Raw genomic sequence first — 16,021 nt, forward strand, 5'->3', positions numbered from 1 at the left:
ACATTTTGTTCTGAGCTAGTATGGCATTCAGAGCATCAATTTCAAGAACTCCCTTCCTCTGAGGTGTCCCATTACTCACGGAATTTCTCTCAGAAGTTCCATTTCTGCAGGCATTTTCTTTAGGTGAATGGATCCACCTACAGAATAGTCCAGTGACATCTTAGAGAATTCAGATAGGCCATAATAGAATATATCCAAAATGGTCCATTCAAAAAGCATGTCAGAAGGACACCTTTTGCTCATCTGCTTGTATCTTTCCCAAGCTTCATAGAGGGATTCACCATCTTTTTGTTTGAAGGTCTGAACATCCACTCTAAGCTTGCTCAGCTTTTGGGGAGGAAAGAACTTAGCCAAGAAGGCCGCGACCAGCTTATCCCATGAGTCTAGGCTATCTTTAAGTTGTGAATCCAACCATATTCTAGCTCTATCTCTTACAGCAAAGGGGAAAAGCATGAGCCTGTAGACTTCAGGATCTACTCCATTAGTCTTAACAGTCTCACAGATCTGCAAGAACTCAGTTAAAACTGGTAGGGATCTTCTGATGGAAGTCCATTGAACTTGCAGTTCTGTTGCAGTAGAGCAACTAGTTGAGGTTTCAGCTCAAAGTTATTTGCTCCAATAGTAGGGATTGAGATGCTTCTTCCATCAAACTTGGAAGTAGGTGTAGTATAATCACCAAGCATCCTCATTGCATTATTATTTTCAGCTGCCATCTCCTCTTCCTTTTCTAAAATTTCTGTAAGGTTGTCTCTGGATTGTTGTAATTTAGCTTCTCTTAATTTCCTCTTTAGAGTCCTTTCAGGTTCAGGATCTGCCTCAACAAGAATGTTCTTGTCCTTGCTCCTGCTCATATGAAAAAGAAGGGAACAGAAAATAATAATAGGGATCCTCTTTACCACAGTAGAGAGATTCCTTTATGTTAGTAGAAGAAGAAATGAATAGAAGAAGGAAAAGGTAAGAATCCATACACAAGGGTGAAGATAGGTTCAGATTCTTGAGATGAGGAGAAGTGTTAGTAAATAAATAAATAAATAAATAGAAGAAGATGAGAGTGAGAGAATTCGAAAATTAATTTTGAAAAATAAGTTAGTGATTTTCGAAAATTAAAGGAAAAAATAAAATTAAAATTAAAATTCAAAACAATTAGTTAATTAAAAGAATTTTGAAAAAGAGGGAGGTAATTTTTGAAAATTAGAGAGCTAAAATTAGTTAGGTGGTTTTGAAAAAGATAAAAAAAATAAACAAGAGTTAATTGGTTAGTTTGAAAAAGATTTGAAAATCAATTTTTAAAAGATAAGAAGATAAGAAGATATTTTGAAATTAAATTTTTTAAAGATAAAAATTTGAAAAAGATATGATAGAAAAGATATTTTGAAAAAGAATTGATTTTTAAAATTAAAATTTGATTACTTGACTAACAAGAAACTAAAAGATATGATTCTAGAATTTAAAGATTGAACCTTTCTTAACAAGAAAGTAACAAACTTCAAATTTTTGAATCAATCACATTAATTGTTAGTAAAGTTTTCGAAATTTTGAAATAAAGATAAAAAAAAGATTTTAAAAATAATTTTTAAAATTTTCGAAAATAATAGAAAAAAATGAAAAAGAATTGATTTTTGAAAAAGATTTTGAAAAAAATTGAAAATTTGACTTGACTTATAAGAAATAGCTAAGTTTTAAAAAATTTTGACTAAATCAACTCAAATTTTCGAAATTTTGAGAAAAATAAGAAAAATATATTTTTTATTTTTTTTGAATTTTTAATGATGAGAGAGAAAAGAATAAAACGTCATTTTTGTGTTTTTCTCTTTTCTTTTTGGATCAAAACAAAGAATGCATGCAAGAACACTATGAATGTCAAGGTGAACACCAAGAACACTTTGAAGATCATGATAAACATCAAGAACATATTTTTGAAAAATTTTTTATGCAAAGAAAACATGCAAGACACCAAACTTAGAAATCTTTAATGCTTAAACACTATGAATGCAAAAATGCACATGAAAAACAACAAAAGACACAAAACAAGAAAACATCAAAATCAAACAAGAAGACTTACCAAGAACAACTTGAAGATCATGAAGAACACCATGCATGAATTTTCGAAAAATGCATAAATTTTTAAAACATTAATTGACACCAAACTTAAAAATTGACACTAGACTCAAATAAGAAACACAAAATATTTTTTATTTTTATGATTTTATTATTTTTTTTTGTATATATTTTTCAAAATTTTATAGGAAAAAGAAGATAAGAAATTCAAAATTTTTAACAAGAATTCCAGGAATCTTTCAATGTTAGCTTAAAGCTCCAATCCAGGGGTTGGACATGGCTTAATAGCTAGTGCACGAAATTGTGATCATCAATGGCGCCATCAACATGGTACGTTCAATTGCAATCTCAACTCTTTATCACAACTTCACACAACTAACCAGCAAGTGCACTGGGTCGTCCAAGTAATAAACCTTACGCGAGTAAGGATCGATCCCACGGAGATTGTTGGTATGAAGCAAGCTATGGTCATCTTGTAAATCTCAGTCAGGCGGATTCAAATGGTTATGGAGGATTAATGATTAAAAGATAAATAAAACATAAAATAAAGATAGAGATACTTATGTAATTCATTGGTGAGAATTTCAGATAAGCGTATGGAGATGCTTTGTCCCTTCCGTCTCTCTGCTTTCCTACTGTCTTCATCCAATCCTTCTTACTCCTTTCCATGGCAAGCTGTATGTTGGGTATCACCGTTGTCAATGGCTACAGTCCCGTCCTCTCAATGAAAATGTTCAACGCGCTCTGTCACATCACGGCTATTCATCTGTCGGTTCTCGATGATGTCGGAATAGAATCCAGTGATTCTTTTGCGTCTGTCACTAACGCCCCACAATCGCAAGTTTGAAGCTTGTCACAGTCATTCAATCCCTGAATCCTACTCAGAATACCACAGACAAGGTTTAGACCTTTCGGATTCTCAAGAATGGCAGCCAATGGATTCTAGCTTATACCACGAAGATTCTGATTAAGGAATCCAAGAGATATCCACTCAATCTAAGGTAGAACGGAGGTGGTTGTCAGGCACACGTTCATAGGTGAGAATGATGATGAGTGTCACGGATCATCACATTCATCAAGTTGAGGAACAAGTGATATCTTAGAACAGGAATAAGCTGAATTGAATAGAAGAACAATAGTAACTGCATTAATACTCGAGGTACAGCAGAGCTCCACACCTTAATCTATGGTGTGTAGAAACTCTACCGTTGAAAATACATAAGAATAAGGTCTAGGCATGGTCGAATGGCCAGCCTCCCAAAGAGGGTTCAATCATAAAAACATGATCAAAAGATGATCCGAAGATTGAAAGATTCCCTAAATACAATAGCAAAAGGTCCTATTTATAGAGAACTAGTAGCCTAGGATTTACAGAAATGAGTAAATGACGTAAAAATCCACTTCCGGGACCACTTGGTGTGTGCTTGGGCTGAGCATTGAAGCTTCCATGTGTAGAGACTTTTCTTGGAGTTAAACGCCAGCTTTTGTGCCAGTTTGGGCGTTTAACTCCCACTTTTGTGCCAGTTCCGGCGTTTAACGCCGGAAATTCTGAAGCTGTCTTGAAACGCCTGTTTGGGCCATCAAATCTCGGGCAAAGTATAAACTATTATATATTTCTGGAAAGCCCTAGATGTCTACTTTCCAACGCAATTAAGAGCGCACCAATTGGGCTTCTATAGCTCCAGAAAATCCACTTCAAGTGCAGGGAGGTCAGAATCCAACAGCATCTACAGCCCTTTTCAGCCTCTGAGTCAGATTTTTGCTCAGGTCTCTCAATTTCAGCCAGAAAATACCTAAACTCACAGAAAAACACAGAAACTCATAGAAATATCAAGAAAAGTGAATTTTAAATAAAAACTAATAAAAATATAATAAAAACTAACTAAAACATACTAAAAACAATGCCAAAAAGTGTATAAATTATCCGCTCATCACAACACCAAACTTAAATTGTTGCTTGTCCCCAAGCAACTGAAAATCAAATAGGATAAAAAGAAGAGAATATACAATGAATTCCAAAAACATCCATGAAGATCAGTATTAATTAGATGAGCGGGGCTTTTAGCTTTTTGCCTCTGAACAGTTTTGGCATCTCACTTTATCCTTTGAAGTTCAGAATGATTGGCTTCTATAGGAACTCAGAATCTGGATAGTGTTATTGATTCTCCTAGTTAAGTATGATGATTCTTGAACACAGCTACTTTATGAGTCTTGGCCGTGGCCCAAAGCACTCTGTTTTCCAGTATCACCACCGGATACATCCATGCCACAGACACATAAATGGGTGAACCTTTTCAGATTATGACTCAGCTTTGCTAGAGTCCCCAATTAGAGGTGTCCAGGGTTCTTAAGCACACTCTTTTTGCTTTGGATCACGACTTTAACCGCTCAGTCTCAAGTTTTCACTTGACACCTTCACGCCACAAGCACATGGTTAGGGACAGCTTGGTTTAGCCGCTTAGGCCAGGATGTTATTCCTGTAGGCACTCTTATCCACTGATGCTCAAAGCCTTGGATCTTTTCTATTATCCTTGCCTTTTGGTTTAAAGGGCTATTGGCTTTTTCTGCTTGCTCTTTTTTTTTTTTGAATTCACTGCTTTTTCATGCTTCAAGAATCATTTTTATGATTTTTTCAGATCCTCAGTAACATGTCTCCTTTTTCATCATTCTTTCAAGAGCCAACAATTTTAACATTCATGAACAACAAATTCAAAAGACATATGCACTGTTCAAGCATACATTCAGAAATCAAAAGTATTGCCACCACATCAAAATAATTAATCTGTTATAAAATTCGAAATTCATGCAATTCTTCTCTTTTTCAATTAAGAACATTTTTCATTTAAGAAAGGTGATGGATTCATAGGACATTCATAACTTTAAGGCCTAGACACTAAGACACTAATGATCATAAAACACAAACATAAATAAAACATAAAGCATAATTTTCGAAAAACCGAAAAATAAAGAACAAGGAGATTAAAGAACGGGTCCACCTTAGTGATGGCGGCTTGTTCTTCCTCTTGAAGATCTTATGGAGTGCTTGAGCTCCTCAATGTCTCTTCCTTGCCTTTGTTGCTCCTCTCTCATGATTCTTTGATCTTCTCTAATTTCATGGAGGAGGATGGAATGTTCTTGGTGCTCCACCCTTAGTTGTCCCATGTTGGAACTCAATTCTCCTCAGGGGATACATTTTCCTCCACACAACTATTGGGAGCAACTAAGGATAAGAACACCAAAATCATTAGGGATCATGCAACAAAGGCAAGGAAGAGACATAGAGGAGCTCAAAGAACCATTGGTCCTTCAAGAAGGCGCCACCCTCACTAAGGTGGACTCATTCCTTAACTTCCTTGTTCTTAATTCTCTGTTTTTTGGTTTTTATGTTATATATTTATCTATGTTTTGTGTCTCTACTTCATGATCATTGGTAGTAGTAACTATGTCTTAAAGCTATGAATAAATTCCATAAATCCTTCACCTCTCTTAAATGAAAAATGTTTTTAACTCAAAAGAACAAGAAGTACATGAATTTCAAAAATTGTCCTTGAAATTAGTTTAATTATATTGATGTGGTGACAATACTTTTTGTTTTCTAAATGAATGCTTAAACAGTGCATAATTTTGATCTTGTTGTTTATGAATGTTAAAGTTGTTGGCTCTTGAAAGAATGATGAAAAAAGAGAAATATTATTGATAATCTGAAAAATCATAAAATTGATTCTTGAAGCAAGAAAAAGCAGTGAAGGAACAAGGCTTGCGAAAAAAAAGAAGAAAAGTGGCGAAAAAAATAGAAAGAAAAAGAAAAAAACAAGCAGAAAAAAGTCAATAGCCTTTAAAACCAAAAGACAAGGGTAAAAAGGATCCAAGGCTTTGAGCATCAATGGATAAGAGGCCCAAGGAAATAAATCCAGGCCTAAGCGGCTAAATCAAGCTGTCCCTAACCATGTGCTTGTGGCATGCAGGTCCAAGTGAAAAACTTAAGACTGAGTGGTTAAAGTCGTGATCCAAAGCAAAAAGAGTGTGCTTAAGAGCTCTGGACACCTCTAACTGGGGACTCTAGCAAAGCTGAGTCACAATCTGAAAAGGTTCACCCAGTCATGTGTCTGTGGCATTTATGTATCCGGTGGTAATACTGGAAAATAAAATCCTTAGGGCCACGGCCAAGACTCATAAAAGTAGCTGTGTTCAAGAATTAACAAACTTAACTAGGAGAATCAATAACACTATCTGGAATTCTAAGTTCTTATAGAAGCCAATCATTCTAAACTTCAAAGGAAAAAATGAGATGCCAAAACTGTTCAGAAGCAAAAAGCTACAAGTGCCGCTCATCTAATTAGAATTAATATTCATTGATATTTTGGAATTTATAGTATATTCTCTTCTTTTTATCCTAATTGATTTTCAATTGCTTGGGGACAAGCAACAATTTAAGTTTGGTGTTGTGATGAGCGGATAATTTATACGCTTTTTGGCATTATTTTTAGGTAGTTTTTAGTATGATCTAGTTACTTTTAGGGATGTTTTCATTAGTTTTTATGCTAAATTCACATTTCTGGACTTTACTATGAGTTTGTGTGTTTTTCTGTGATTTCAGGTATTTTCTGGCTGAAATTGAGGGACCTGAGCAAAACTCTGATAGGAGGCTGACAAAGGACTGCTGATGCTGTTGGAATCTGACCTCCCTGCACGCGAAATGAATTTTCTAGAGCTACAGAACTTCAAATGGCGCTCTCTTAACGGCGTTGGAAAGTAGACATCCAGAGCTTTCCAGAAATATATAATAGTTCATACTTTATTCGTGATTAGACAATGTAAACTGGCGCTCAACGCCAGTTTCATGCTGTATTCTGGAGTCAAACACCAGAAACACGTCACGAACCAGAGTTGAACGCCCAAAACATGTTACAACTTGGCGTTCAACTCCAAGAGAAGCCTCAGCTCGTGGATAGATCAAGCTATGCCCAAGCACACACCAAGTGGGCCTCGGAAAAGGATTTATGCATCAATCACTTACTTCTGTAAACCCTAGTAACTAGTTTAGTATAAATAGAACTTTTTACTATTGTATTTTGAATCTTTGGTCTCAGTTTTATTTTATTATTCATCTTAGGAGACTATTGATCACATTTTGGGGGCTGGCCATTCGGCCATGCCTGGACCTATCACTTATGTATTTTCAACGGTGGAGTTTCTACACACCATAGATTAAGGGTGTGGAGCTCTACTATACCTCAAGTTTCAATGCAATTACTACTATTTTCTATTCCATTCGATTTATTACTGTTCTAAGATATTCGTTGCACTTCAACTTGATGAATGTGATGATCTGTGACACTCATCATCATTCTCACCTATGAACGCGCGTGACTGACAACCACTTCCGTTCTACCTTAGACCGGGCGTATATCTGTTGGATTCCTTGATCAGAATCTTCGTGGTATAAGCTAGAATTGATGGCAGCATTCATGGGAATCCGGAAGGTCTAACCTTGTCTGTGGTATTCCGAGTAGGATTCCGGGATTGAATGACTGTGACGAGCTTCAAACTCCTAAAGGCTGGGCGTTAGTGACAGACGCAAAAGAATCACGGGATTCTATTCCAACCTGATTGAGAACCGACAGATGATTAGACGTGCTGTGACAGAGCATTTGGACCATTTTTACTGAGAGGATGAGATGTAGCCATTGACAACGGTGATGCCCTACATACAGCTTGCCATGGAAAGGAGTAAGAAGGATTGGATGAAAGCAGTAGGAAAGCAGAGATTCAACAGGGACAAGCATCTCCATACGCTTATGTGAAATTCCCACCATTAATTTACATAAGTATTTCTATCCTATTTTATTTATCTTTTAATTATCTAATCCAATCACATTTGAATCAGCGTGACTAAGATCTACAAGATGACCATAGATTGCTTCATACCAACAATCTCTGTGGGATCGACCCTTACTCATGTAAGGGTTTACTTGGACGACCCAGTGCACTTGCTGGTTAGTTGTGCGGAGTTGTGACTAAGTGTAATTCACGTGTGAGAGCTACAAAATTATCGAAGCCATTGTTGATGATCACAAAATCCGTGCACCAGTTTGCCTATGTGAATAATTCTGTTTATCAGCTAATTGTTATACTTGATGTAATTGCTCTTGATTGTGTTTGAACTACATTACTTGTGATTGTGACTGTTGGTTCGAATTATGGTGGTTGGAGTGTGATTTGATTGCGTGTTGGGCCAAAGGCTGTGATGTGATATTGTTTTGGGTTGGAGGCCGTGATGTGATATTGTATTGAGTCAAATGCCATGATTTGGTTATGTTTAGGCTAGAGGCCGTGATTAGATGAATCACTGAAAATTTTGATGAAATTACTCCTTTAGTACATGTAGTGGAAGGTTATGAGATATCGTGTTTAATTGGAGTTTTTATAAATTCAAAATATAAATTCAGGTTTTGGGTAATTGATTAATGGTTTTCGAAGAGGTTTGAGCTTTTGGATGATTAACAGTTGGTTTTCAAAATGATTCATAGGATGAGCGACGATTATTGCAATCAAAAAATAGTTTTCTGTTAAATATTCTCTTATAACAATTCTTAAAAACCCCTTACTAGGAGCCTTGAAAGAAGGTTTAAACAAAAACCGCAAAAATAAAATTCATCGCACACAAAAATACGCAACCAGATAAAATGTAAACTACACAATAAGAAGTGGAGGATCAAACTATAGAATAGCAAGCTCTTGACTCAGTTCGCAAAGTAAAGACTGGCCAGAGTATAAGTGTGTATATACATACATATAGTCATAACCCAAGGAAATCCCAAAATACAAAATAAACGACGTGTTTCTCCATTGTCGACTTCTAAGAGTCTCATAGTTAGCTATATATACATATAGGATATTGTAAATAATAACTACATCATTTGATATCAAAATATAAATTCCAAAAAGGTAAAGCCCCAACTCCGCAGTGACCGGAACTCCAGATGCCTAGCGAGGTGCCTCTCGACCTGCATCTGAAAAAAACAAAAATATCCGTATGGAATGAGAGCCGGAGGTTCTCAACATGGTAATTGTGCCGAATATATAAGATATAAGGCCCCGGAAAAGCCAAAGGCAATCCTAGAACTCCGACACTCAAATTTAAATCTTAAAGTTTATAAATTAAAAGCCATAAACAGGGTAGGTTATCTAAGGTTCTTATTTCTAATTCCTTTCTAACTTAAGCCCTAAACTCTACCTTCCTCCAATCTCCAAAACTCCGATGCACAAATAAACAATACAGACAAGACAAGCACATATAGAAAGTATATATAACAAGAAGGCAATTAGCAATTAACATAAATAAACAATTAAGCAAGCCAAGACAATGCACACTCAAACAAAACATACAAATGCATGAGATGCATACTTTCCCTACGGCTGATGAGTCTCATCTGTCGGTTATATAACCGAACCCAACATATCCTGGTAGCTAACCTTGGACAGAACACCACAACATGGAACATGTATTACTCGTCTCCCTATGCTAGTATTTCACTCAACCCAGAATAGATATTACTCGTCTACTCAGCTATGTGACTCAAATCATAACCCGGGTAGGAATTACTTGTTGACGTTAGGATTTTTGCTAGTAAAGAATTTTATAAAAATATAGTTGCGTTGTAAGTATAGATTCTAAACCAACAGAAAATCCCTTCGTACAAACGTTTTGGTTGTCACAAGTAACAAACCCCTAAATAAATTGATAACCGAAGTATTCAAACCTTGGGTCGTCTTCTCAAGGAATTGCAGGGAGGTATGTTCTTATTATTCGTTATGAGTCTTGTAAATTGGGGGTTTTGAAAGTAAGAAAGAAGTATGTTAAATGATAAGAAAATTAAAATAGTAATAATAAAATAAACTTTTGGCAAGGTATTAGAACTGGTAGTCCTATCCTTATCAATTGTGATGAGAATTAGATTTTAATCCCACTTAGTTAACCTTTACTAAAGCAAAGGAAAGTCAAGTGGAATGATTAGTTTGATCCTCAAGTCGTAGTCAATCCCTGTGGGAAGACTAGTTTTAGAGCGATCTGCCAATTTCAACCACTACTTTATTTGATAACTCAAGCGTCACCAATTACTTAACCAGAGCCAAAAGGGAATATTCTAAATTAAATTGAAGACATCATAAATAGAATAAAGCAAGCATAAGTCTGAAATACCTCAATTTCATTAATAAAAGTAGACAAATCTAACATGGAAAGGTTCATAAACAAATAAAAGAGACAATAAATAAAAGAATATTGAACCTGAGATGAAGAAGAAAATATTCCTAATTTCTAAAAATCCTAATCCTAAATCCTAAGAGATAGGAGATAGCATCTCTCTCTAAAAACTACATCTAAATTATGAAAAGTGTGTATTATGAATGTATGATAATGAATTAATGGATTCCCCCACTTTATAGCCTCTAATCTGTGTTTTCTGGGCCGAGAACTGGGTCAGAAACAGCCTGGAAATCGCTGATTGTGAAATCTTCTTCGTACAGGTCGCGGCAAAGTGACGCAGAGGCGTCATCCACGCGTTTGCGTGGGTTGAGATTCGCAGATGCGATGCGGGCGCGTCATTCACGCATTCGCGTCACCTAAATTCGGGGCAGCTAAGGCAAATTATATATCGTTGTGAAGCTCCAATTGTTAGCTTTCCAACGCAACTAGAACCGCATCATTTGGACTTTTGTAGCTCAAGTTATGGTTGTTTTAGTACAAGAGGGTAAGGCTGACAGCTTTGCAATTTCTTCAACTTCTTGTATTCCTTCCACTTTTGCATGTTTCCTTTCCATCCTCTGAGCCATTCCTGCCCTGTAATCCCTGAAATCACTTAACACACATATCAAGGCATCTAATGGTAATAAGAGAAGATTAAATAAAAGAAAATAAAAGCCAAAGAAGCATGTTTTCAATCATAGCACAAAATCAGGAAGGAAAACGTAAACTCATGCAATTAGTATGAATAAGTGTACAAAAGATTGATAAAATCCACTCAATTTAGCACAATATAAACCATAAATAAGTGGTTTATCAACCTCCCCACACTTAAACATTAGCATGTCCTCATGCTAAGCTCAAGAGAACTAAAAGAGTGAAGAGGAATGATAGAATGTATGAAATGCAACCTATCTATATGAATGCAACTACACGCAAAGATGTTTCTACCTACTTGGTTAAAAGTAAATAAGTTCTCGAAGAAAAAAATAATTCAAATTCTACTAATTCAAATCATACAGTGAAAACAAGTAAACTTGTAAGAAGATAGCTTATGAAAGCAGGGAACATAGAATCAAGCATTGAACCCTCACTGGTAATGTATATCTCACTCTAGTCTCTCTAGTGTATAGGGTAATCACTCTATTCTTCTCTAATCATGCTTTCTAAACTTTGTTCTTCATCTAACCAATCAACAAATATTTATTGTATACATATAAATATCATGAGGTCTTTTTCAAGGTTGTAATGGGGCCAAGGCAAGGGTGAGGATATATGTTTGGCTACGTGAGTTATAAATTGAATCTTTGAGTAACCTGAGCTATCACCTAACATACATACGTTCTATATAACTTCTAAAATCATGCCTAGCTACCCATAATTTCCACTTTTGTATCACAAACTCATGTATCAACTTTTCTTTTAATTTGTGTCACATATGCATTGATCTTAACATTGGGGTAATTTTTTCTTTTTTTTATAGAGACATAAAAGTTAAAATAATATATCAATGCATATGGAATTTTTAATTTTCTATTTTACATGAGTAGATACCCAAACTTCCCAATATTCAGAATTAGAAACATGATACATTCCCTTATTAACCCATGTTTCCACAGTTTCCCCCCACTTAGTTGATGTACAACATCTATCTTAAGCTAACCAAAGATTCAATTGGGATATTTAATTTTGTTTTTCTGCTTAAGGCTAGTAATGTGGTTATAAAAGAAGAGGGGAGTAAAAAGCTAAAGGTGGCTAACAAGGGTGACATAAAAGGGTAGGTTTTTTGGGATAAGTGAGCTAAAACAAGTAATGGCCTCAATTATATGCAAGCATGTAAATACACTAAATATTGGACATATAGATTGGAACAAAATAAAGATTACAATCATAGAAAAGAAAACACACAAGAATAAAATATTTATGGTTAAATAATGTAACCATGTAAATAAGCTCAAATTCTCACAGGGTGTGTGTTTTTTAGCTCAAAAACCATTTTCCAATTTACATTCTTCAAACAAATTTAACACATAGAAAATTTTAATTTTTAATTTAAATTAGTGAAATATTATAAAATAAAGTCTTGAGAAGAAATTTATTACTTCAACCAAGTGGTGGTAAAATATGCACAAAATCTAACTATAATGCAATCAAACATGTAAATGCAAGAACTAACTACAGAGAAGTTTAAACATTGGTGTTGAGTCAGAAAATAACTAACCCTTGGAGATCGGTATCGACCTTCCCACACTTAAAGATTGCACCGTCCTCGGTGCATGCTAAGATGTACAAGTGGACGAGCTGCTCCAACTGATGTCTTTCTCTATAGATTGTGCAGATTGACTTGCCTGTCTCTCCAGTTAGAAGCTTTTTCTCTCTCTTCGTGGTGGCCATCCTGAAAGAAGAGAAAAAGAAAGGAAAGTAACCCAAAAATAAAGATAAGAACATAAAAATATAGGTGTTAATGCCAAATAATAAAGGTCTCAATTACATGGTAGCTACAACATGCAAGGGAGAAAATAGTGGAAGCAAATAGCATATCAAGAGTGCAAAAATTACAACAATGGGGAAGAGAGTGGGTAAAGAGAGATAATATAAATTCATGTCAATGCAAAAGTAATACTGGTATAAAAGATAGGCATTGATTTAATTAATATTACCTAACAAGAATAAAACAAGTCACTAAGCACCAAGATAATACCAGAAAAGATACAACAGCTGAATAAGAAAATTTAACACCAATGGAAAAGAAAAAGAAAGTAAGAAAGGAGGAAGAAAGAAGAAAAGATAGAAGAAATTAGGATTAGGAAAGAAAAGATAAGATAATTGGCGCTAGTCTGGATAAGCTGTGCGTCAAATATGACGCGGACGCGTGGGGTGTGTTAAATTCAACTGACGCGGACGCGTGGGGCACGCAGACGCGTGACTCGATTTGTGCTAGTGGAGCGAGAGTAGCCTCGCGTACGCACAACTCTTTGTTTAAATGCATTTTTGCCAAAAATCTGGGGTGACGCCGCGTGGTTGACGCGATCGCGTGGATGACCTAAATTTGAAAACGGCGCGGACGCGTGGCAGGGCTTTTGCTTCTAGCACGAGTCCAGCCCAATTCTAGCTCAACTTTCGGACATACACACTTTTTACGTCGATTTTGAGGCACACGTTCACGTAGGTGACGCGAACGCGTGGGAGGCATTTTTCCCACATGACGCGGACGCATCAGTGACGCGGTCGCGTGGATCAATTTGTACCAAAGGCACGCCTCCAACCACGCTCTCGCGTGACTCTCTGTTCAATTTTGTTTTCTTCTCAACGCACATATGACGCGGAAGCGTTAGTCACCCTGTCGCGTCGCGTGCGATTTCTTCTCTTTTTTTATGCAGTATGCAGAATGCAAAATGCAGTAAATATCATGCAAAAATTCCAGGTTCAATCGAAATTCAAAAACAGAGTAAAATGGAGAGGGAACGATCATACCATGGGGGGTTATCTCCCACACAGCACCTTTAGTTATAGTCCTTAAGGTGGACATTTGGCGAGCTCTTTGTCATGGTGGCTTGTGCTTGAACTCATCCTGAAACTTCCACCAATGCTTGGACTTCTAATAAGCTCTATCAATACCAAGTAAATTTACCAAGCGTTGATGAAGTTCTCCATAAGCTTTGAGCTCCCAAAGTTGTTCCTCATATATTCCTGGATCCCAAATCTTGTTTCTACACCCATCTTCAAGTTGAGCAATATTGTTCCATCCGGATGGCAAGTAGTCTGAATTCTCACTGAAGCAGCCAAATAACTTCTTAGACCCATTCACTTGAGCTCTACAACAACCTTTGCGTTTAAACTTTGAGCTTCCAACCATAGTGAACCTTACAGGACAATTTTTACCACTGACCATATTCCTCTTACTCTTAATGCCACAAAAAGCTCTAAGTTGACCATCTGTCTCCAGTAGCCCATATTCAAGTGGAATTAGAAAGTTAAGGGATATGAATTTTACCCACTTGAATGTTATGAAGGATGATGGCAACTTAGGGGGTGGGGTTTTTAATGAACATGCAAGCTCCACTCCTTTGTGCTCTTCTTTGACATCTTCCACCTCCTTGCAAGCTTCTTCAATATCAACCTCTTCCTCTTCGTGGCTTTCTTCCAATTCAATCTCTTCTTCATTGCTCACCAAGGGCATGGGAGGTTGTTCTTCGTCTTCTTTAATCTCCATGTCAAGTCCAATGGAAGAGGATTCAAATGTAGATAAGAATTCATCAATGATTGAATCCATCTCTTGATCATCCCCTTCAAAGTCTTCAACCATGAGATGCCTTGGAGGTTGTACACCCTCCTCATCATCAGTTTCAAACGTCTTTGAAGGAGGCTCTATAACTTGACTTTTCCATGGAGGTTTAGCATCTCCTAAGTCTTCAACCACTTCTTCCTCTTCAATGGCAGGCGTAGCTTCTTCCAATTGTTCCAATACAAAATCGTGCTGCTCACTATCCACCGGAGTGCCTAACTTCTCCTTCCTGCTACGTTCTTCAGTAGATTTTCCACATGAAGCCATGGGGGTTTCCTGAGTGTCCGAACGTTTGAAAGATAATTGATTTATTGCTTGCTCCAGTTGATGAAGGGTTGCATGAAATTGATCTACTGATTCTTCGAAACGAGCTTGTGATTCTTGGGTTGATAAATATGGACATGGTGTATATGGAGGTGGTGGTTCCTGGGAGTAATTTGGTTGAAATTGGGGTGGTTCTAGATATGGTTCATAAGGTGGTTGGTATGGTGGATAAGGGTTAGGATCATGTGGAGGTGAATGGCGGAAAGGGGCTTCTGAGTATGGTGGTTCAAAATTATATTGAGGAGGAGGGGGTTCATAGGCATATGGTGGGTCTTGTTGGTAACTACAAGGGGGTCCACCATATCTATCATCTTGGTATGCATTGTAGAATGGTCTTTGTCCATGATATCCTGGAAGGTGTTGTTGCCTAAAGGGTTGATCAGATCCTCTTGGCTCCATCCATCTTTGGTTGTTTTGACCTTGATGCAAATTCCTGTTGTAATCTCCTCTTCCTGCAACACAATTGTAACTAGACTCATGGCAAAAGGGATGAGAGTTCATAGTAGTAAGACAAAATAAAAACAAAAACTAATAAAAAGAAAATATTTTGAAAAAGATTTGATTTTTTTTTGAAAAAATAGGATAAGATATTTTTGAAAAAAAAAGATAAGATATATATTTTTTTAAAATTATTTACAATAACCAATAATAAGGCACACGTTTGCATTTCCCCGGCAACGGCGCCATTTTGACGTTAGGATTTTTGCTAGTAAAGAATTTTGTAAAAATATAGTCGCGTTGTAAGTATAGATTCTAAACCAACAGAAAATCCCTTCGTACAAACGTTTTGGTTGTCACAAGTAACAAACCCCTAAATAAGTTGATAACCGAAGTATTCAAACCTCGGGTCATCTTCTCAAGGAATTGCAGGGAGGTATGTTCTTATTATTGGTTATGAGTCTTGAAAATTGGGAGTTTTGAAAGTAAGAAAGAAGTATATTAAATGATAATAAAATAAAATTTTGGCAAGGTATTAGAACTGGAAGTCCTATCCTTATCAATTATGATGAGAATTGGATTTTAATCCCACTTAGTTAACCTTTACTAAAGCAAAAGAAAGTCAAGTGGAATGATTAGTTTGATCATCAAGTCCTAGTCAATCCTTGTGG

General features: G+C 36.3%; 1 non-coding gene across 1 annotated transcript; it reads left to right on the forward strand.

Annotated features, from left to right (window-relative positions):
* The first annotated feature begins 213 nt into the window (after positions 1-213).
* On the forward strand, positions 214-321 carry LOC130972145 (small nucleolar RNA R71). Its single transcript, XR_009083341.1, has one exon. It is a non-coding gene; the product is annotated as a small nucleolar RNA R71 (small nucleolar RNA).
* The last annotated feature ends 15,700 nt before the right edge of the window (positions 322-16,021 follow it).

Source organism: Arachis stenosperma, chromosome 3 (assembly GCF_014773155.1).
Source record: "Arachis stenosperma cultivar V10309 chromosome 3, arast.V10309.gnm1.PFL2, whole genome shotgun sequence".
NCBI classification, from domain to species: Eukaryota; Viridiplantae; Streptophyta; class Magnoliopsida; order Fabales; family Fabaceae; genus Arachis; species Arachis stenosperma.